Consider the following 23,970-nt stretch of genomic DNA (forward strand, 5'->3'; position numbering starts at 1 on the left):
TCATGTCGGCAGATATGCCCAGAAAATACATGCAATCATGTGGAAGATTTGACCAGAAAATGCATGCAATCATGTGGCAGACCTGGCCAGAAAACACTTCAATCATGTAGCAGACCTGGCCAGAAAATACATGCAATCATGTCGGCAGATTTGACCAGAAAATACATGCAATCATGTGGAAGATTTGACCAGAAAGTACGTGCAATCATGTGGCAGACCTGACCAGAAAATACATGCAATCATGTGGAAGATTTGCCCAGAAAATACATGCAATCATGTGGAAGATTTGACCAGAAAATACATGCAATCATGTGGCAGACCTGGCCAGAAAATACATGCAATCATGTCGGCAGATTTGACCAGAAAATACATTATTATTATTATTATTATTATTATTATTATTATACATGCAATCATGTAGCAGACCTGGCCAGAAAATGCATGCAATCATGTCGGCTGATTTGACCAGAAAATACATGCAATCATGTGGAAGATTTGACCAGAAAATACATGCAATCATGTGGAAGATCTGACCAGAAAATATGTGCAATCATGTGGCAGACCTGACCAGAAAATACATGCAATCATGTGGAAGATTTGACCAGAAAATACATGCAATCATGTGGCTGACCTGACCAGAAAACACTTCAATCGTGTAGCAGACCTGGCCAGAACAGTCGATACACCTGCTAATATAAATAAAAAAAAACATTTACTCACCTGAAGCAGCAGCAGACCTCCTGTCCCGGCCTCTGTCCGGCCCACAGCTCCCACAATCCTCTGCAGCCAGCCAGCAACTGAAACTTCCGCACTGAGAGCAGGGCTATGTGAAAATGGCACCAGAAGCCCTGCACTGCAGACTCAAAGTCTCCAGAGCAGGGCTTCAGACGCCCTTTTACTGTAGCCCTGCTCTGCCGCTGTCGGAGCTGCGGGCTGCTGCTGTCAGTGAACTGACATGACGTCTATTAGACACCGAAAGTCAGTTCACGCTGGGGTGTGTTTTAGGGGTGCTTGGAGAATTTTAGGGGGTGCTTCAGCACCCAAAGCACTCCCCTGGCGCCGCCACTGTCCCAGTATAGCTGGTATAGTTGCCCCCAATATAGCTAGTATAGTTGCCCTCAGTGTAGGTAATATAGTTGCCCCCAGTGTAGCTAGTATAGTTTCCCCCAGTAAACTTAGTTTAGTTGCCCCCAGTAAACTTTGTTTAGTTGCCCCCGGTATAGCTAGTACAGTTGCCCCCAGTATAGCTAGTACATTTGCACCAGTATAGCTGGTACAGTTGCCCCCAGTATAGCTAGTACAGTTGCCCCCAGTATAGCTAGTACAGTTGCCCCCAGTATAGCTGCCCCCAGTGAAGCTAGTATAGTTGCCCCCAGTGAAGCTAGTTGCCCCCAGTGAAGTTAGTATAGTTGCACCAGTATAGCTACTGTAGTATAGTTGCCCCCAGTATAGCTAGTATAGTTGCCCCTAGTGAAGTCAGTATAGTTGCCCCAGTATAGTTGCCTCCAGTAAACTTAGTTTAGTTGCTCCCAGTATAGCTAGTACAGTTGCCCCCAGTATAGCTAGTACAGTTGCCACTAGTATAGCTAGTACAGTAGCCCCCAGTATAGCTGCCCCCAGTGAAGCTAGTATAGTTGCCCCAGTGAAGCTAGTTGCCCCCAGTGAAGATAGTTGCCCCCAGTGAAGTTAGTATAGTTGCCCCAGTATAGCTAGTATAGTTGCCCCAGTAAACTTAGTTTAAATGCCCCCAGTATAGCTAGTACAGTTGCCCCCACTGTCTAGATGCCCCAGGAGGGGGAAGCAGCACTAGAAGGAAGGGAAGTGGGGGCAGTGGCGGGGAGGGGGGCCAGAACCCCTCCCCTCCCTCACCTGGGACCCATCCTTCTGCGTCTCTCCCCCTCCATAGATTACAGGCAAGTGTAGGCTCGGTGGGAGGCGTGTGGAGAATTACTCACCTCACTTCCGCGTTCCAAGCGCTGGCAGCGTCATGTCGTCACAGATCTCCGCCTTCAATACTGCCCGCTGTGCTTCCGCTAATCAGGAAGCACAGTGGGCGGCATTGAAGACGGAGACCTGTGACGACATGATGCTGCGCTCCAGTGCTTGGAACGCGGAAATGAGGTGAGTAATTCTCTGCATGCCTCCCCACCAACGAGCCTGAACTTGCCGGTAATCTATGGACGGGGAGAGAGGCAGAAGGAGGGGTCCCAGGTGAGGGAGGGGGGGTTCTGGCCCCCCCTCCCCGCTGCTGCCCCTCCTTCTAGTGCTGCTTCCCCCTCCTACTCTGCTGCTGTGGGGGGTCGTGGCAACACCCCCCTAGCTTTCAGTCACCTGGTGCGCCATGCCCCCTGCACTCTATGGTAGGAACGCCACTGAGCACACCTCTCCAGACCAATGCAGACATCTCTTGATTCATATTTCTTCAGTCTTATCTAAACCATAAGATCTATCTCATGGCAAATCTCACTAAATTTCTGACAATGTATTGGGGGAGGCATATGGCTGTTGCACTTACTGCCCCTTCACTGCAAAGCTAAGGTAGGAGCAGCAACAGCCACAAACAGGATGCCACAAACAGGATGACACGCCCAGGTAACAGGAAGAAATGCCCCCACTGGAGTACCGTGGGATTAGCAGAGGTGCGAGAGCATCGAGATATATCAGCACTCAGTCTGTAAGACAGACCTATGTATGTTTAACCACTTAAAGAGAGTCTGAAGCGAGAATAAATCTCGCTTCAGACCTCATAGTTAGCAGGGGCATGTGTGCCCCTGCTGAACCGCCGCTATCGCGCCGCTAAACGGGGCCCCTCACCTCACAAATCCCCTCGGTGCGGCGGGGGAGAGCTTCCTGGTTGGGGCAGGGCTAACCGACGCAGCCCTGCCCCACGCGCGTCTGTCAGCGCGTATCTCCGCCTCTCCCCCGCCCCTCTCAGTCTTCCTTCACTGAGAGGGGCGGGGGAGAGGCGGCGATGCACCGCTGATAGACGCGACTGGAGGCAGGGCTGCAGCCGTTAGCCCTGCCTCCATGAGCAACCAAGCCTGCGACCAAGTGTTGCAGGGGGGGGGGGGGTTGGGGGTGAAGGGACCCCCGTTTAGCAGCGGTTTAGCAGGTGCACACATGCCCCTGCTAACTATGAGCTCTGAAGCGAGATTTATTCTCTCTTCAGAGTCTTAATTCACTCACTTCAGGTCCTAATTCATCACCCACTCCATTAAAGGCCGCCACCGCCGCCACACACTCGGAGTGGTTAAAGTGTCATTCCACCTCAACCAAGTGGTTGGGTTAGGGCAGTGATCTGCAAACTTGGCTCTCCAGCTGTTAAGGAACTAAAATTCCCACAATGCATTTGCCTTTATGAATGATGACTGTGGCTGTATACTCCTGCAATGCATTGTGGGACTTGTAGTTCCTTAACAGCTGGAGAGCCAAGTTTGCAGATCACTGGGTTAGGGGATGATGGGTAATAAAGTTCCCTAAAAATGTGTCATGTGTACCTTCATTCAGAAACACATTTATAAACTAAAGCTACAGTGACTTGCTAAAGTAATCTTCCTACTCTCCCTCATGTGTTTCTTCATCGGCCTCACATTACAGGCAGCTTAGAATTAAAATGCATTTTCATTTGCTTTTTATTTCATTTGCTTTTTATTTAATGGACTTAACAATGTAGTCAAAACTCTTAACTTTAAAGGCAACAAAAGAAAGAAGAATATGGAGGCTGCCATACGTATTTCATTTAAACAATACCACTTGACTGCCAGGCCTGCTGGTCTATTTGGCTGCAAGCAAGCAGCTAATCTTGTCAGATCTGACAATAATGTCAGGAACTCCTGATCTGCTGCATGCTTGTTCAGGGTCTATGGCTAAAAGTATTAGAGGCAGAGGATCAGCAGGGCTGCCAGGCAACTGGTATTGCTTAAAAGACATAAATAAGACAGCCTGCATATCCCTCTTGTTATAGAAAATAATAGCTAAAAACTCAGCTATGGAGAAGGAAGGTTCTGGATCCCATGGACAGTGGTGCTCAGCAAGATTTCGGATATCCGAACTACCCAGATAATCCAAACTTTTTCCACTATCCGAACTTTGAATAGCAATTCGGATATTTTTTTAAATCCGAATAGACTATCCGAGCAAACTCGGATTTCCCATCTGAAATCTGAAATCCGGGCAGATAGTTAGTTCAGATATCTGAGCAGAAGCCAAGATCACCTTCAATGGTAAAAATGCCTTTCGAACGCATCCAGGCCGAGAGAGAGAGAGAGAAAGGGAGAGAGAGAGAAAGAGACCTCCGAAAGGGTTTTTGCCATTTTCAGGTCACTTCCGGTTTTCTATCCGGATATCCGAATCCAGCCGGATACTGAGGTCGGATATCTGATTCGGATGCAGATTGGAAAATTTTAAACTCTGATATCCGACCGGGATCAGATATCTGGGTATCCGGATCCGAATTAGATCCAGATAGTGAAAAGTGGTATCCGAGCAGCACTGCCCATGGAGCCTTCCTGGTCGTCTCTCTGTGTCCTCATTTAGGGGTGATCAATGGGATACAAATCATTTCGAGTTGATGAACCATCTTGTATGCAAATTTATACATCAAATCCTGTTGAGGTAAAATTTGATTGGTTCATTTTCAAGCTGTATAAGTTTGCATACGAAATTTGCTTAATCATGCCCCAGCTCGAAATCATTTACATCTCATTGACCATCCCTATCCTCATCCCCCTTACAAGGTTATATGGCCAAACTATTAAGACTGATAGTTGTTAATGCTGGATATCAATAAACTAAGCTCTGCATATGAAAGGACCCAATTGATGTCACTATCACGTATAAACTGGCTCCAGATCTATCCATACCTATATGGGGGTTTCGCCGCTCCCAATCGCAGAACTGCACATTATATAGTGCCCCAGCCAGATGATAAGGACCATAAGATAATCACCATAGTATAGAAAACATTAGCCTCAATGAGGACTCCACAGCCAATTCCCAATGCCAGAATAGCATGTAGCAATGGATCAGAATCAGTCCATCCAGAAAGAACATGCAAAGCAATAGCATGCAGCAGCAACATGAAGCACAAGTTAGTTACCTCAGAGTGACCAGCAGATGGTAAGGTGTCCCTTGTCCAGTTTGCATTGCTGCACAATGTAACATAGTCCATGGGTCAGATGCTGTAACCGACTAACCGTATCAAAAGGAGGCAGCTGCTGGCTATAAATTGTAGTAACTACACACCAACATGTTTCGCCCGTCAAATCGTACTCATGGGGACCGGCACCATCGAGTACACACCTTAACTGCTCAAAAGTTTGAATATCAGTGGCCACCATGTAAACGTGCTCCACAGCAGCTCACCTGCCCCCGCATCGTCAGCAGGCACCGCACCACTCATGTTACGGCCGCACTTCCATGCACAGGCATTGGCATACAGTGGTTTGCAAAAGTATTCGGCCCCCTTGAAGTTTTCCACATTTTGCCACATTACTGCCACAAACATGAATCAATTTTATTGGAATTCCACGTGAAAGACCAATACAAAGTGGTGTACACGTGAGAAGTGGAATGAAAATCATACATGATTCCAAACATTTTTAAAAAATCAATAACTGCAAAGTGGGGTGTGCGTAATTATTCATCCCCCTTTGGTGTGAGTGCAGTCAGTTGCCCATAGACATTGCCTGATAAGTGCTAATGACTAAATAGAGTGCACTGGTGTGTAATCTAATGTCAGTTCAAATACAGCTGCTCTGTGATGGCCTCAGAGGTTGTCTAAGAGAATATTGGGAGCAACAACACCGTGAAGTCCAAAGAACACACCAGACAGGCCACGGATAAAGTTATTGAGAAATTTAAAGCAGGCTTAGTCTACAAAAAGATTTCCAAAGCCTTGAACATTCCACAGAGCACTGTTCAAGCGTTCATTCAGAAATGGAAGGAGTATGGCACAACTATAAACCTACCAAGACAAGGCCATCCACCTAAAATCACAGGCCAAACAAGGACAGTGCTGATCAGAAATGCAGTCAAAAGGCCCATGGTGACTGTGGACAAGCTGCAGAGATCTACAGCTCAGGTGGGGAATCTGTCTATAGGACAACTATTAGTCGTGCACTGCACAAAGTTGGCCTTTATGGGAGAGTGGCAAGAAGAAAGCCATTGTGAACAGAGGAGCATAGGAAATCCTGTTTGCAGTTTGCCACAAGCCATGTGGAGGACACAGCAAACATGTGGAAGAAGGTGCTCTGGTCAGATGAGACCAAAATTGAACTTTTTGGCTAAAATGCAAACCTCTATGTGTGACGGTAAACTAACACTGCACATCACTCTGAACACACCATCCCCACTATCAAATATGGTGGTGGTAGCATTATGCTCTGGGGGTGCTTCTCTTCAGCAGGGACAGGGAAACTGGTCAGAGTTGATGGGAAGATGGATGGAGCCAAATACAGGACAATCTTGGAAGAAAACCTCTTGGAGTCTGCAAAAGACTTGAGACTGGGGTGAAGGTTCACCTTCCAGCAGGACAACGACCCTAAACATAAAGCCAGGGCAACTATGGAATGGTTTAAAACAAAACATATCCATGTGTTAGAATGGCCCAGTCAAAGTCCAGATCTAAATCCAATCAAGAATCTGTGGCAAGATCTGAAAACTGCTGTTCACAAACGCTGTCCATCTAATCTGACTGAGCTGGAGCTGAATGGGCAAGGATTTCAGTCTCTAGATGTGCAAACCTGGTAGAGACATACTCTAAAAGACTGGCAGCTGTAATTGCAGCAAAAGGTGGTTCTACAAAGTATTGACTCAGGGGGCTGAATAATTACGCACACCCCACTTTGCAGTTATTGATTTGTAAAAAATGTTTGGAATCATGTATGATGCTCGTTCCACTTCACACGTGTACAGCACTTTGTATTGGTCTTTCACGTGGAATTCCAATAAAACCGATTCATGTTTGTGGCAGTAATGTGACAAAATGTGGAAAACTTCAAGGGGGCCGAATAATTTTGCAAGCCACTGTACTACCATTATCTATATAGAACTCTTGGTGACCCATCGATATCACACCAGACTGGGTTCCCAGTCTCCTTGTGTTTTTTTGTCTATTCACAAGCACCGCCAAATAGGAGGGAACATTGCCACAAGCCCGCCTCTTCCTATCTAAAAATTTGACTTTAACCTCCTTGGCGGTAACCCTGAACGTAGTTCGGGGTAAGCCGCGCAGGAGGTTTTCTCCGGCCCTGCTGGGCCGATTTGTTTCATTTTTTTTTTTTGCTGAACGCAGCTAGCACTTTGCTCGCTGCGTCAGCACACCGATCGCCGCCGCCCCGCGCTCGATCGCCGCTATCCGTCACGCCGCGCCCCCCCCCAGACCCCGTGCGCTGCCTGGCCAATCAGTGCCAGGCAGCGCTGAGGGGTGGATCGGGACTCCCAATGATGTCCTGACGTCGGTGACGTTGGTGACGTCATCCTGCCCCGTCGCCATGGCAATGGGGGAAGCCCTCCAGGAAATCTCGTTCTTTGAACGGGATTTCCTGATCGGAGATCGCCGAAGGTGATCGAAGCGGGCGGGGGGATGCCGCTGAGCAGTGGCTATCAAGTAGCGAGCCCTGGGCTCGCTACATGATATAAGAAGAAAAAAAAAAACTGCTGCGCTGCCTCCTGGCGGAATTTTTTATACCGCCAGGGGGGTTAAACGCAAGTCAAATTTTTCAAGGAGGAATTACGGGGATCAGAGGAATACAGAAAAGAATGGCTATCGTAGAGAGGTACGTGGATCCAGCATGAACATAACTCTCTACTCACCTTAGGTAGCTTTGCCTCGGGTTATAGCCAGCCGTCTACCTCTCTATGAGTACCTGCGGCTTTATTAAGGGGACCTGTCCCTTCTTCCTTTTAGCTGTCTGGCTATTGGCTGCATCCTTTGCATTGAGCATGGAAACGAGCACTTCTATATCTGCACCAAGAAAAATAGCAAGTGAGCATTCATCAGGAAATGTGCAGGAAGGGTTAATTGTTACATCAAGTTACCCACGGCTAATGCTCCCACTTACATGCCATTATATAGAATTAACAGCTGCCTGGTTTACAGTACGGCAAACCCTCAGCGACACGAGAACATATTCCCTCCCCAGCTCTTATCACTTCAAGCTGACAAAACCACACTGAATAATTTAGTACCATTTTTCTAAATCTAACCCATCAGGAAGATGTTCTGGAATGGACACTGAAACGGTCTGCTGTGCTGAAGCTGATAAGTCATTAATGGGGGAGATGCTACATTTTTTGGTAGGTGCATATTATTTCATAGAGAGAAACGAACACCGCTCACCACCCCACCAGTTCAGCCAGGAGCAGGACCACGGCCAGTCAGGCCTCACATTACTTGTAGAAAAGAGGAAAGATCCGCTCTACTGGCACATTAAAAGTCCAATGTTTATTCAGAAATCAACATGCTGGACATACAAATTAGCTCATGTGTATCAGAGCCATTCCTTAGTCATAGCTCAAATTATTATTTAACCATTTTAGCCCTCAGTCGTTTTTCGCCTTATGCATCCGAGCAATTTTCACCTCCCATTCATTCACCAATAACTTTATCACTACTTATCACAATTAATTGATCAATATCTTATTTTTTCTGCCACCAATTAGGCTTTCTTTGGGTGGTTTAACGATTTGTGTCAGCAAATACCAGAATTCTGATTATAGGTGATCTGCAGTATCCCCTATAATGCAGATGTATACCTGATTAAATGGTGATCTGCAGAATCACCTATAATACTAGTATATCAGAAGCTGTGGTGACAACAAAGAGCAATGTGATTTGGTGCAACAGTAGTACTGATAGGTTTAGCAATACCTCACCAGAGGAGCTGGTGGGTACTAACATTACAGCGCCCCTCACCAGAGTCAAGGGCCCTCTGGTGAGAGTAGAGAGGTCAGACAGATCGGGTTTGGCAACAGACAGACAGACGCAGTACAAAATCGGAAGGCAGAGACTGGAAGGTATAAACAGGCAGAGTCAGCAGCAAGATCAGATGGGCAAAGGTACAGAATCACTGAGCAGAAGAATAGTCAGAACGAGCCAGAGTCATGCACAAATAATACACAGTAGTATAATGATTAAAGCTATCAAACAATTCCTATCTTGTGTGAAATCCCCTGTTTCCAGGGAGCACACCGGAACTATCTAAGGGTCTGAGCGCTAACACCAAGTATTCACAACAGCAGACAAGTTGCGAGTGAATCAGCTAAGCTTTTGAAGCAGAGGAGACCCATCAGGCACGCCCCCTCCTATCAGCCAATGAGGATCGGCGAGCGTCTCCTCTGACGTCAGCTGACCGGCCGGTCAGCTGACGCGCCTCCTCCCCGCATAAAGGTCCTGTCTGTGTGCGACAAAGCAACCCTATGTGCAACTGACAGACCCGTCCTCGGCGTGCTAGACACCTGAGGCACGGATATAACGCCAGACAGGGAGCCGGAGGCACCTGCGGTGGTAGCGCTATTCACCGCAGCTGCCTCTCCAACATTTGTTACAGTGGTACATTTTGCTAAGAATTATTTTTTTCTAAATGCATTTTACCAGGAAAATGAAGTAAAAAAATGGAAAAAAATCATTATTTCTCAGTTTTCGGCCATTATAGCTTTAAAATAATACATGCTACCATAATTAAAACCCATGTATTTTATTTGCCCAATTGTCCTGGTTATTACACCATTTAAATGATGTCCCTATCACAATGGCGTCAATATTTTATTTGGAAATAAAGGTGCATTTTATCAGTTTTGCGTCCATCACTATTTACAAGCTTATAATTTAAAAAATATTAGTAATATAATCTCTTGACATGCATATTAAAACAAGTTTTGACTCTTAGGTAACGACTTATGTTTTTTTTTTTTCAAATTGTAATCTTTTTATTTGGGTATTTTTTGGGTCTGGGGGGTAAACAGTTCATTTTAATTGTAATTTATTGTATTTTATGTGAAAAAAAAGTATGTACATGTAGTTTTACTATTTGGCCACAAGATGGCCACAGTGATTTTTTTTTTACCCCCATCCTGTACACAAGCACTCTTGCTTACAGGAAGTATAAGGAGGTCGAGTTTTATTTTGGGCGGTGTCAGAAAGACGGCGTTTTTTTTATAAGAAGCTGTCGGTCTTTCTACCGAGGAGTTAGATCAATGAATGGAAACTATGTAAGCTACAAAAGGGTGAGAGAGTGCTGCCCTTGTGAGCTTACAATCTAAAGCCGCATCTACACGCGTAGATGCGGCGGCGATGTTCCTTATCAATCGAGCCGCTAATGCGGCTCGATTGATAAGATCCGACAGGACGGATCTCACCACCGCCGATTCCCTGCTCGTTCCCCACGCGGGGACAATGTCAGGGAATCGCGGGGAGGAGCGGGTATCGAATCCGGCGCAAGCGCGGTGGCCGGTGAAGCGGAAGAGGCGATCCGGCGGCTAATCGAGCCGCCGGATCGGAGCCTCATCTACTTGTGTAGATGAGGCTTAAAGGAATAGAGGTGGGGTAGTATACAATATTCATACCTACAGGTAGTGTGTTTTAGGTTATCTATTAAGAAGCAGAGGTCAAAGAGGTAACTGGCCTAAGGTAGAGTGTATGCTTAATGGAAAAAGTGAGTTTTGCGGACACGGTTAAAGATATCAAAGGTTGGAGAGTGACCGATGTGTTGTGGCAGGGGATTCCAGAGGAGGGGTGAAGCATGTGTGAAATCATGTATACATGAATGTGAGGAGGTGAATCTAGGAGGAAACATGAAGGTCATGTGCAGATCTGAGATTGTGGTTGGGTTGGGTTGGTATCTGGTAACTATTGAGGAGATGTACAGGGGAGAGAGATTGTGGAGAGCTTTGTAGGTTAGAGTTAAGAGTTTGAACTGGATCCTCTGGTTAATTGGTAGCCAATTTAGTGCTTGACAGAGAGGAGCAGCTGAGGAAGAGTGGGAAGAAACATGAATACAAGTACAAGTGCACCTATAAGAGTTCATGCTAATTTGAAGGAAAAACGTCGTAACTCCAAAAATCAATTTGACTTAGATTTTACTTTTGTTTACTCAGTTTGCATTCTGTAAATTGATAAACAATCATTCTTTACATTTCTGAAAGCATTCTTTGATTACAGCATTTTTTTTTACACCTGTCTAAAACTTTTGCACAGTACTGTAAATGGTTGGCTCCATCATACAGGGGCTGAGTTGGAGAAATAAAACGGCTTAAAGGGAACCTAAACTGAGAAGGAAATGGTTTTTTCCCTTTAAAATAATACCAGTTGCCTGATTTTCCTGCTGATCCTGTGTCTCTAATACTTTTAGTCACAGCCCCACAACAAGCATGCAGATCAAATGCTCTGACTGAAGTCAGACTGGATTACCTACATGCTTGTTTCAGGTGTGTGATTCAGTCACTGCTGCAGCGAAAGAGATCAACAGGACTGGTATTGTTTAAAAGGAAACATTCATATCCCTCTCAGTTAAGGTTCCCTTTAACTTAAGTGGGCAGCGTTGAAGAAGGAGGAGACCTGTGGGATGTCACGCATGCAGCACTGCGACACCTGGAACAAAAGGAAGAGGTGATTTAAGTATTCCCCGCCCACTGCTGCCGCAACAACACTGCTGTACTATCTGGAGGGGGAGAGTGGATGGGCGGACCCAAGTGAGGGAGGGGGGAGTAAGACTGTGGCCACTGCTCCCCCTCTCTGGTTGCTACCCCCTCCAGCTCACCTCATGGGCCCTCCCCCCTCCCCCCCCCCCCCCCATGGCCAGGCAGGCGGCAGTAAGCCTAGTGGCGGCAGGCTAGGCACACTTCCTGCTTCTGCCTGGCACCGCCCCCCAGACTTCCGCCGCCTGATAAAGATGCCTTACTTGACGTCAGGGGTGGGCCGGGCCTGAGAAACAGAGCAAGTTGCCTTCTGTAGCCAGACCCTTCTCCTTTGTTTCCCCTGTTCAGTATGGGAGAATGAATGAGGAGCTTGGGCAATCCACATAAACATTCCCAATAACTTTTTACTGAAATGAAATTGTCATTATGGATCAATACGTAGTGTGAGCATAGGTGAAGCACAGAGCGTAATGACGTAATTACGATTTCACGAAATTTTGCGTAATTAGTGTAATTACGATTATGGCCGTAAGTACATAATCGTAATGAAGAAGGATTTCGCGAAATTTCGCGTAAACGTAATTTTTCGAGTAATTTTCGCATTTCAGTCGGTATTACGAAATTAATGCGTATGGCCATGCTCCCAAGCGGAAAAGTTGACGCATGGATCAATGTTAGGTAGCCGCCAACTTTAAGGGTTAATAGCAAAACCCCCTTAAATGCTAAGAGCCTCAAATTTGGAGAATATATTAAGGAGATCAGGAGGAATAAGAGGAAAAAATTTTTTTTTCAAAAAGACCTTATAGTTTTTGAGAAAATCGATGTTAAAGTTTCAAAGTAAAAATGTATACATTTAAAAACCCGCCGACTTTAACGGTTAATAGCAAAGCCTGCTTAAAGTTTAGGAACACCAAATTCCCAGGGTATATTAAGGGGATCAGTGGGAATAAAAGGAAAAAAACATTTTTTCAAAAAGACCTTATAGTGTTTGAGAAAATCGATTTTTAAAGGGACTCCGAGCAGTGCAGAAACTATGGAAAGATGCATATCATTTTAAAGCTCTCTTTCTCCTCTTTCCAATGATATATAAACCGCCGCCCTACGTCTTTTAGTTTTTGCTATTTTCGCGATTGAAATTGCCGCGACCGCGATTTCAATCGCGAAAATAAAGAAAACTAAGGGCCCTTTTCCACCAGCGTGTTTGCGCTGGCTGAATCGCAAAAACGCAAACCGCTAGCGATTTTGCAATCGCTGCGGTTTGCTTTTTAACATAGGAATCGCGGTAGGTCATTTCCACTACCGCGATTCGCTTTTGACGGGAACGCGAACGCGCGGCGGAGCGATATTTGCCGCGATTTTGCTATGCAGTGCATAGCATAGCAAAATCGCGGCCGCGAACGTCGGGGAATCACCGGTTTTGCGATTCAGCAATCGCTAGCGTTCAGCGTGAACGCTAGCGACTGCAGGTGGAAAAGGGCCCTAAAAGGCGTAGAGCGACGATTTAGGTGTCGCCAGAAAGAGGAGAAAGAGAGCATTAAAATGATATCCATCTTTCCATAGTTACTTGTATTACACAGGACGACACTTTCCCCAGTGTCAGCAGCTCCATTTAGCAGAAAAAATCGGCCTGTGTAATACAATGTAACTATGGAAAGATAGATATCATTTTAAAGCTCTCTTTCTCCTCTTTCTGGCGACACCACAATCGTTGCCCTACGCCTTTTAGCTTTCTTTATTTTCGCGATTGAAATCGCGGCCGCGGCAATTTCAATCGTGAAAATAGTGAAAACTAAAAGGCGTAGGGCAGCAGTTTATATATCATTGGAAAGAGGAGAAAGAGAGCTTTAAAATGATATGCATCTTTCCATAGTTTCTGCACTGCTTGGAGTCCCTTTAAGTTTCAAGGGCAAAAATGTCTTTTAAATGCAGAAAATGTCAGTTTTTTTTGCACAGGTAACAATAGTGTATTATTTTCATAGATTCCCCCAAGTGGGAAGAGTTTTACTTACTTCGTTCTGAGTGTGGGAAATATAAAAAAAAACGACGTGGGGTCCCCCCTCCCAGACCTCTTTAACCCCTTGTCCCCCATTCAGGCTGGAATAGCCAGAATGCGGAGCACCGGCCGCGTGGGGCTCCGCACCCTGACTATACCAGCCCTCATGGTCCATGGATTGGGGGGTCTCGGAAGGGGAGGGGCAGCCAAGCTTTCCCCTCCCCCTCCGAGTCCTTGTCCAATCCAAGGACAATGGGCTCTTCTCCACCTCCGATGGGCGGTGGAGGTGGAGGCCGCGATTTCCTGGGGGAAGGTTCATGGTGGAATCTGGGAGTCCCCTTTAAAAAGGGGTCCCCCAGATGCCCACCCCCCCTCCCAGGAGAAATGAGTATAGAGGTACTTGTACCCCTTACCCATTTCCTTTAAGAGTTAAAAGTAAATAAACACACAAACACTTAGAAAAAGTATTTTAATTGAACAAAAAACATAACCACGAAAAAAGTCCTTTAATATTCTTAATTAACCAATAATACTTACCTGTCCCTTTAAATAAATAATCCCACGCAATATCCTCGGAAATGTTCTATCAGTTACAATGTAACAAAGTTATTACAATGTAACAACTTTGTGACATTGTAACTACGCCGCACCCGACGTCACTCGCCGCTCAGCCGCCGCATACGCGTCCGTGCAGGACGCTAAGTCCCCGCTGGCCCCCGCTGTCCACCCCGCCCACATCTGTCACCCACATGTCACCCACATGTGGGTGACATGTGGGTGACATGTGGGAGAGGCGGGGAGGGCAGCGGAGCCGGCGGGGACTTAGCCTCCTGCACGGAGTCCGGACCCGACAGAGCTCTGAGCTATATAGCTCAGAGCTCTCAAGCATCTTTGAATTTGGGCTCCAAGGAGCCCCATTGGTCCTTAGCAGACCAATGGAGTTCCTTCAAATCAGAAGGAACCCCATTGGTCTGCTAAGGACCAATGGGGCTCCTTGGAGCCCAAATACAAAGATGCTTAGAGAGCTCTGAGCTATATAGCTCAGAGCTCTGTCGGGTCCGTGCAGCACGGACGCGTATGCGGCGGCTGAGCGGCGAGTGGCGTCGGGTGCGGCGTAGTTACAATGTAACAAAGTTGTTACATTGTAATAACTTTGTTACATTGTAACTGATAGAACATTTCCGAGGATATTGCGTGGGATCATTTATTTAAAGGGACAGGTAAGTATTATTGGTTAATTAAGAATATTAAAGGACTTTTTTCGTGGTTATGTTTTTTGTTCAATTAAAATACTTTTTCTAAGTGTTTGTGTGTTTATTTACTTTTAACTCTTAAAGGAAATGGGTAAGGGGTACAAGTACCTCTATACTCATTTCTCCTGGGAGGGGGGGTGGGCATCTGGGGGACCCCTTTTTAAAGGGGACTCCCAGATTCCACCATGAGCCCCCCCCCCAGGAAATCGCGGCCTCCACCTCCACCGCCCATCGGAGGTGGAGAAGAGCCCCTTGTCCTTGGATTGAACAAGGGCTCGGAGGGGGAGGGGAAAGCTTGGCTGCCCTTCCCCTTCCGAGACCCCCCAATCCATGGACCATGCGGGCTGGTATAGTCAGGGTGCGGAGCCCCACGCGGCCGGTGCTCCGCATTCTGGCTATCCCAGCCTGCATGGGGGACAAGGGGTTAAAGAGGTCTGGAAGGCCACGTCGTCTTTTTTTTTATATTTCCCACACTCAGAACGAAGTAAGTAAAACTCTTCCCACTTGGGGGAATCTATGAAAATAATACACTATTGTTACCTGTGCAAAAAAAACTGACATTTTCCGCATTTAAAAGACATTTTTGCCCTTGAAACTTAAAAATCGATTTTCTCAAAAACTAGAAGGTCTTTTTGAAAAAAAAAATGTTTCCTCTTATTCCCACTGATCCCCTTAATATACCCTAGGAATTTGGTGTTCCTAAACTTTAAGCAGGCTTTGCTATTAACCGTTAAAGTCAGCGGGTTTTTAAATGTATAAATTTTTACTTTGAAACTTTAACATCGATTTTCTCAAATTTCTCAAAAACTATAAGGTCTTTTTGAAAAAAAAAATTTTCCTCGTATTCCTCCTGATCTCCTTAATATATTCTCCAAATTTGAGGCTCTTAGCATTTAAGGGGGCTTTGCTATTAACCCTTAAAGTCGGCGGCTTTTTTATATGATACGGAGCGTTGCGGTTTAACGCGAAATTACGGTAGCGTTTAATGCGAAATTACGGCATGAACGAAACGCGAAATTACGTGTTGAAAATTACGCTTACGGTATTTTCAATTATGATTTTAATGGCAATTACGCTACCGTAATTTCGCATCGTAATCGCAAATTTCGCATGCGTAATTATAGTAATGCGAAATTACGAAAATTTCGGCTCAACTCTGCCTATGCTCACAATAGGTCATCTCATATGATGAAAATGTGCTTGTATGTAATGTAAGCTTTACTAGTCATTTGGGAATTCAGTAGCACTAAAAACGCAGTTATTGAAATGATAAACTTAAATTCTTAAAAAATGGCACTAGGGGGCAGCAAACCACCCTGCATCCACCAAATCAAATAAAAATGTGTGAAATGTGATAAGCTGGAACATACTGCTGTTGTTGCATTTAGAAGCGTTCCGTATGAAGGTACGATGCAAATGCAACAAGCTGCCTCCAGTTTAGTTTATGTTGATTACTGTTACAAAGATAAAAATGCAGCCTATTGTAATCAGATCAGGAAAACTCAATTGGAGTTGATTGCTGGTTACTGCCTTTTGGATATCAACAATTTTTAGCTGTACAAACTTGATAACGACACTGCGTGGGCCTCATTTATTAAAATGACACCTTGCAACTCAGAAAAAATAAAAATAAGGCAGAAAATAAAATACTCCACAGTTGTGACTAAACCCCTCTACAACTGACTTGTACAAACAAAGAAAAAATATCACTTTTATGTGACAGTTAAAGAGAAACCGTGACCAAGAATTGAACTTCATCCCAATCAGTAGCTGATACCCCCTTTCCCATGAGAAATCTTTTCCTTTACTTAAACAGATCATCAGGGGGCGCTGTATGGCTGATGTTGTGTTGAAACCCCACCCACAGTGTGATGTCAGCACCTCACAGCTCTGAGTTCCTGACATCACACTGTGGGAGCCTTGTTGCATTGTGGGAACTAACAGCTGTTTCCAACTGCCAAAAAAGCAAGCAGCATCTCATTCCACTGACATCACCTGTCAGCAGTAAACAAGTCACCATGTGATAAATGTCAGAATGTAAATCAGGTAGAGGAAAGATTTTACAATGAGCAAACAATGACTAAATCATTTATACATAATTATTGTAAAAATAAAGCACTTTTATTATTACATTATTTTCACTGAAGTTCCTCTTTGAGGGCCTCTTTAAACTACACGCGGATTCTGGATGCAGAAAAACTGACTCTAATAAATGTCTATGGACCTGTTTCCAGTAAGTGCACTTTTTCTGATGCAGGAAAATTATGGATAGCATGTTGCAGATTTCTGCTTCAGAGTTTGAATGCATAAAAACTGACTTCAATGAATGCCCATGGGCCTGTTTCCACTAACATGTTCATTGTACGGGAAACAGTGCATGATGCAGAAATCTGAAAATCGTGTTTAGTGGAAACAGGCCCACAGACATTCATTAGAGTCAGTTTTTATGCATTCAGAATCTGCGTGTAGTGAAAACAGGTGCTAAGTAGCCACATCCAGAAATCTGGATGCAGTAAAACTGATGCAGAACAGGTGAAAATAGGCCTTAACTGTTTCAGCTGACAGTCAGAGGCCCAGTGCACACCAAAAACCTCTAGCAGATAAGCAAAATGCTAGAGGTTTTTGAAGCAGATTTCAGAGGCATGTTTAGAGAGGTTTTCTAAACAGGCCTAGCATTTTTTGGAGTGTTTTTGTGTAGCAGATTTCAAATATTGTTACAGTAAAGCTGTTACTGAACAGCTTCTGTAACAAAGACGCCTGGAAAACTGCTCTGATCCAGCGTTTTTCAGAGCGGTTTTCCACTTTCCTATACTTTAACATTGAGGCAGAAACGCCTCAGAAATCTAAAAAATGCTGCAGCCCGGGAGTTTGCGTTTGTGGAAAAAACAAACCGCTCTGGTGTGCACCATCCCATTCACTTTCATTAGCCAAGCGGTTTTCCCCCTGCAAGTGTTATAAAACGCTCCAGAACCGCTCTGGTGTGCACCAGCCCTGAGATGTACCCAGCTGACTAAGTAAATACTATGACTTCTTCCTGTTCTTAGCATAGTGATAGTGCCGACATCACCAGCAAGCTGGCAGCTCCTGTGCTGACATAAATAAGTCACAAAGGCATCATAAATCCGTTCTGGAAGAGAAATAACAGTGTAAACATACTGACATATTATTATTGATTTATAAAGCGCCAACATATTCCATGGCACTGTACAAACTAAGAAACAAACATGGTATATAAAATAATACAGACAACGGTATACACCAATATACAAAATACAGAGTTGGTACAAACCAAAAAAAAAAAATGTAATAAATGGAGAAATGTATTTAAAAAATAAATACATATATTAAGAAATAAACAAACACCCCAGTACCAATCAGAGCCCACCAACAAAAAGCTCTGTTGGTGAGCAGAAAAGTGTGTGTGGCCCAGTGCACACCGAGCGGTTTTTGGAGCGATCCGCCGGCCGCATCCGCCTATAAAAACGCTTCTCTAATGTATTGCAATGGGATGGTGTACACCGTCGGTTTGCGGTTTTTGCCAAGCCGCAAACGCGCCTCCTGCTGCACGTTTGCGGATTTCGGAAGCGTTTCGTCCTCAATGTAAAGTATAGGAAAAACGCAAACCGCTCTGAAAAACGCTACTTCAGAGTGGTTTGCCAGGCATTTTTGTTACAGTAGCTGTTCAGTAACAGCTTTTACTGTAACAATATTTACAATCTGCTACACAAAAACGCTCCCAAAACCGCTAGGTATGTTTAGAAAACCTCTCTAAACATACCTAGAATCGCTCTGAAATCAGCTCCCAAAACCGCTAGCGTATTGCGGATCTGCTAGCGGTTTTGGTGTGCAATGGGCCTGTGTGTGTGTGTGGGGGGGGGGGGGGGGAGGAGAAACCACTTGTGTGCTGAGTTGTACGGCCCTGCAGCGAGGCCTTAAAGCTGCAGTGGCCTAAATTGAAAAAATAGCCTGGTCACTAGGGGGGTGTAAGCCTGCGGTCCTCAAGTGGTTAAAGTGGACCTGAACTCTTGCACAGGACAGAAGGAAAGCATAAAGAAATGCACCCTGTGTGTATTTAGAGAGTTTAGCCTGTCTAATTCACCCTCTTCTGTGTCTAATCACAAGTTGCAATTTAATCTCTGCCCTGTCAGCTGACTGCCCCGGCAGATAAGCTCATGTTAAAGCACAGGATGATAATAATATATCTGCTTCCAAGAAAGCAGGAAGCAGAAACATCGCAGATTTATTGCAGGATTTGTATTAGCTGTAACAAATATTTTTTTTTATTTAAAGGTTATTATGCTGTTGCATATCTTTTAAAGCAGAGAGGAAGTTCCGAGTTCAGGTCAGCTTTAAGTGCTTCAGAAAACAGGACTGTATTAAACCCAAGCTGGGTCGAATAGTTTAGAGAAGCTTTTCTTCTCTTCCTGTACTAGAAAACAATATGAGACTCCTTTCTTTGCTAATAATATTCTATTTCTTAGCTGTACTAACTACACTACAATTCATTATCTCATAAGTTTATTTTTACTTCAGGTTTGCTCCAGAGTCCGGGGATCCCCTCCGTTTCAGATGCAGACCTCACCAGGTCAGCATCTACTGCGCCTGTGCGAGCCTTGCTGTCAATCGCTCTCCCGTTGTCTGGAGTGTTCTGCGCAGGGGCAGAACTGCCACACCTACACAGAACACTCCAAACAACATGAGAGTGATTGACAGCGGGGCTCGCGCAGGCGCAGTAGATGTGAGGTCGGCATCTGAAACGGAGAGGATCTCAGGACACCGGAACTGCGTCGAGCAGTGCTGATCGTAATGGAAAAATCTACGCTTACGGGTCATTACGCGTAATTCTACGCAATTACGCATTACGCAATTACGGTTACGACGTACTACATTATCTACGGGTCATCTCTGTAATTACGCGTAAACTTACGCGGTTACGCGTAAGGGTACCGTAATGTATGCGCTTACGATATATTGTTACGTGTACTACGGTAATTACCACCTATGCGTACGTTTTGACGCATGCGGGCGAGCGTGTACGCAATAGCCGCCTATCACTATGGTAGCTATTGCGTAAATGCGTCAGTACGTACGCGTACGTATGCGCTCCGGGCACGCTCAGCTTCATAGGCTGTGATTGGCTAATGCGTAAAAATCAACAGGAAGCTGTAAAAAAAAGACAGAGACTCGTGGGAAAGACCTGGACACCACACAGACTTTGATTGCAGCCTGCAGGGAGTCCAGGGCACATCCAGAATGCCTCCAAAAAACCCACCCGAGTTGAAAAGGATGGTGATTGAGGTAAGCAATGTATTTTGAACAAAATGCATTTATTTGGTATTGTTTCTATGCATTTATTTATATTTTACTTTAAAAAGTGTATCATAGGTGTTGCAGAGGGTTTTTTATTTTATTTGTCACTGTAACTTTGCTTGTACCACTACTGTTAAAGGGACTGCGAGCTACGCGTCATGACGTGACAGTCCTGCGCATACGTGGGTTTACTGCGCATGCGCAGGACTGTCATGCCGGCCGCCGTCATGACGCATATCGGCTGACGTAATGACGTGCCTCTTCCTATACCAGCAAGTGTGGGGGCGACGCTTGGCTGAGTGTCGCGGCTGAGTCCCTTTAATAGTAGAGACACATTCACACTGTATTTTGCTAAATGTTAGTGATATTATATTGTAATAGTACAGTAAACTTACGTTACACTCATTGCACGCCTGAACATTAAGTCTAGGAACCCACTAAAAATCGCAAAACGCTCCCGCAGACGCTCGCGTCTTGTTTTTTTTGGAGCATTTTGCAAGCGGTTGTTTAGCGGTTTACGTTAGCGTTTTTTGCACGGTTTGCGTTTTTTGTATGGGAGTTCCTAGTGTCTACATTGTTTTGTGATTATTGATTAGTGTTCTGAATTTTTTTTTTTTTCTGGACAAAAAATGCATTGTGGGAATCATAAATGCATTTTTTGTTCAGCGCTTTAAAAACGGTAAACGGTTTCAGCAGCACTCCAATATTTTCATCTGCTCATGAACGGACATTTTGTTAAAGTGAACCTTAAGTGAGGAAAAAAAATTGAGTTTTACTCACCTGGGGCTTACCTCAGCCCCCTGCAGCTGATCGGTGCCCACGACGAGTCGCTCTGATGCTCCGGGTCCCGCCGGCGGCCACTTCCGGTTTCGCCGTCAGGACCCGTCAGGCTGGGGAACGCGGCTCATGCTACGCGTTCCCAGCCAAAATAGCACCCCTATGCGGCCATATGTCCGCATAGGCACGGACATATGGCCGCATAGGGGTGCTATTTTGGCTGGTAACGCGTAGTATCAGCCGCGTTCCCCAGCCTGACGGGTCCTGACGGCGAAACCGGAAGTGGCCGCCGGCGGGACCCGGAGCATCAGAGCGACTCGTCGTGGGCACCGATCAGCTGCAGGGGGCTGAGGTAAGCCCCAGGTGAGTAAAACTCAATTTTTTTTCCTCACTTAAGGTTCACTTTAAAGGACTTCCGAGGCCAAAAAGAAAAAAATGACACTATACCTTTTTATTATCTGAATCCATGGAGGATGTCCAGCGCGTCCTCCGCACCGTACCGCCGTCATTGCAGCCCTTTTCGTTCCCCCATGGCTCGGCCCGACCCCACTGAACGGGTGGCATGTATTCCACAAGTAAGATGGCCGCCTTGAGCCGCGGCTGCGCAGTACGCTTTGCCGCGAGTGCGACTGCGCAGCCTTTAGCCCGCCTCCCGTACCCAGTATGCGGTGGGAGGCGGGCTAAAGGCTGCGCAATCGCACTCGCGGCAAAGCGTACTGCGCAGCCGCGGCTCAAGGTGGCGGCCATCTTACTTGTGGAATACATGCGACCCGTTCAGTGGGGTCGGGCCGAGCCATGGGGGAACGAAAAGGGCTGCAATGACGGCGGTACGGTGCGGAGGACGCGCTGGACGTCCTCCGTGGATTCAGATATTAAAAAGGTATAGTGTAATTTTCTTCTTTTTGGCCTCGGAAGTCCTTTAACATGTTCACGAACACAAATTCACAATATTTACCAATCACATTGGCTATCATTCATAAGGCTGGTTTCACAGTGGGACGTTACAGGCGCACGTTAGAGCAGCCTGTAACGCAGCCCACCGCACAGTAATGAAAAATCAATGGGGCTGTTCACAGTGCGGACGTTGCGTTACATTGTAACGCTGCGTCACAAGACAACGTACTGCATGCAGTACTTTAGACGCGGCTAAGCCGCGTTAGACTGCTTGCACATGCTCAGTAATGTTGGGGAGGAGCGGAGAGCGTCCAGGCACATGGCTAATTAATATGCACTGCGCGTTGTGACGTGCAGTGTTTACTTCCTGGAGCATCCGCTCTGTGCGGCGATTGGCCGGCGGGACCACATGATGCCGCATGCGCACAAGAGTGCGCATCACGGCATCACTGACGCCAGAGTGAGCTGCACAACGCGGCTCACTCTGACGTCCAGATCCAGCACCAGCACCACCAGGCGTTGAGTTAGGGGAACGTTATGCGACCTTAACGCCCCCTCTAACGCAACGTCCTGGTGTGAAATTAGCCTCAAGCATTCCTGCATGCGCAAATTCTGAAAACAGCTGACTTTACCGAGCACTTAGCAAAATGTGCATTCATATAAAGGCTGTTTCCGCATCAAAAGCTGTCATTCCCGAGCACAGCGATAAATTACCGCCTTGTGCGGTGATTATCTAAAAAAAGGTAACAAAATGTCAATTCATAAAGATTAGACCAAGCGTTATGCGGACGGGGATTATCGCTCCCTAGGAAGTAGCGATAAGCATGTGGAATACATGTAACTGAATGGGACACAGACCTCCCAAGCAGCAGCAGAGAGAGCAGCGCACGGAGGGACTCGGGCAGCTTCTCTGTTTCCGCAAGCCTACCACCAGGCTTTTTCGGGGAATCACCGCACTTACAGTATATCGCAACTGGCAACATTTGTATGAATGACCACCAGAAGTCTAAAATACCGAAAGCGGTACTTTCCCGCACGGATTTTGTTACCGACCACACTTTAATGAATGATAGCCTATGGGTGGAAATTACATTTGGCCAAAGGATGGGGGACCAGATAAAGTAGGGTGATACTTATATCATTTTTATAATGTTGAAACATTATGATTTAAGTAAAGTTAATCCTAATTAAAAAATGTATAATCCATACAGTGCTCATGAATACTGTCAATTTTTTTTCAGGAATTTACAAGAGGTCGATATGACCTGGTGGTGGGGAAGTACAAAAAGCGGGTGGTGAGGAAGGTCCAGTTACTGCTGAGGACCCAATTCAGCAGGAACTTGAGGGTGAAGCAGGTCCAGATGATGTGGAGCGACCTGAAAAGGAGGGACAAAGAGCTCGTCAAGAGCATTGAGGAAGCCCTGTCATGTAAGTCAGCAAACTACTAGTTTATGTATGTGTATCTTGGGTTTTTTATACGGTATCTAATTATACTATAAAAATACCTTGTGCAGTGAATATTATAATAGAGTTGTGTAGTACTATATACGGAAAAATTATCCGTTTAATATTCACAGATGAGCTCATCACTTTTTCCACATTTTGTTTTCGTTATGGAATAATTCTAAAATGGGTTACCTAAATTATTTTTTGTGCTCCTGCCTCCTGTGTGGGCATAGTGATGATATTTGTGCAGTATTTGCTGAGTGTTTTGTTTTTTTGGAGCATTTTGCAAGCGGTTGTTTAGCGGTTTGCGTTAGCGGTTTTTGCACGGTTTGCGGTTTTTGTATGGGAGTTCCTAGCGTCTACAGCGTTTTGCGATTATCGATTAGTGTTCTGTTTGGGTGGTTTTTGTTTTTTTTAAAATTATTTTCTGGACAAAAAAAGCATTGTGGGAATCATAAATGCATTTTTTGTCCAGCGCTTTAAAAAAGGTAAACGGTTCCAGCAGCACTCCAACATTTTCTATTGGAAGCGGTAACGCACCCGAAATCGAACATAGAAAACTGCGACCGCTGTAGTGGAATTTGGGCCACCCATTAACATTACCAGAGCATTTTGCGGGATCGCAGGGCGGTGCACAAAACACTCAAAACGCGCATAAAA

At 45.5% G+C, this 23,970-nt stretch overlaps 1 long non-coding RNA gene across 2 annotated transcripts in view; it reads right to left on the reverse strand.

The window, feature by feature from the left end:
* LOC137541410 (uncharacterized) overlaps window positions 1–23,970 on the reverse strand; it is a 102,658-nt gene that overhangs the window by 25,241 nt on the left and 53,447 nt on the right. For both annotated transcript variants that reach the window (XR_011025158.1, XR_011025159.1), the window contains exon 3: window positions 7,816–7,966. This is a non-coding gene — a long non-coding RNA (uncharacterized lncRNA). The remainder of the gene's footprint in view (window positions 1–7,815; window positions 7,967–23,970) is intronic.

Source organism: Hyperolius riggenbachi, chromosome 12 (genome assembly GCF_040937935.1).
Source record: "Hyperolius riggenbachi isolate aHypRig1 chromosome 12, aHypRig1.pri, whole genome shotgun sequence".
In the NCBI taxonomy this organism is placed as follows: Eukaryota; Metazoa; Chordata; class Amphibia; order Anura; family Hyperoliidae; genus Hyperolius; species Hyperolius riggenbachi.